The following is a 594-nucleotide window of genomic DNA, read 5'->3' on the forward strand; positions in this document are numbered from 1 at the left end:
ATATTGACCTATTGCTGGAGGCGGAGACAATTTGGAGTCTGACACATCTTTTTGTCAAAAATCCTCACCAGCGGCAGCGGATTTAGTAGATGGTGGTGAGTAAATTTGGTGACTGTCATTCTTCATGAAACTCTTGAACAGTCAGATGTTCACATGTCACAATTTATATGTCAGACCTCTCTTACGTTTCCATCAGAGGCTAATGAGGGATTTCTGCGACTGAGAATGACAGCGTTGGGATGATCACAGGCCGTGAAACACTTAAAAATAACCAGGACTCAAACAGTGAAATAACTCGAAACAAATGCATCAATTTATTGTAAGTGTAGGGTCTTATATCGCATATCTATATGTGTGTATACACATAAAAGACTTCAAGCGAAATTACTGCCTTGTCAGTTACTGAATACAAGATGAACACGTGATTTTGTTGGCGCTGAAATTGCTTTTTCGGGAGAGCTTTTGCGTGAAGATGTTGAGCTTCTTGGTTCAAAGTAGCATTTCGACATTTCGTACTAAGATTGACAATAACAGACAGTTTCTGTTTTCACTAGGTAAATATTCAACCAAAAGTAGATCTGACAATATGAGTAA

The sequence above is a fragment of the Callorhinchus milii genome, unplaced genomic scaffold (genome assembly GCF_018977255.1).
Source record: "Callorhinchus milii isolate IMCB2004 unplaced genomic scaffold, IMCB_Cmil_1.0 Scaffold86, whole genome shotgun sequence".
Lineage (NCBI taxonomy): Eukaryota > Metazoa > Chordata > Chondrichthyes > Chimaeriformes > Callorhinchidae > Callorhinchus > Callorhinchus milii.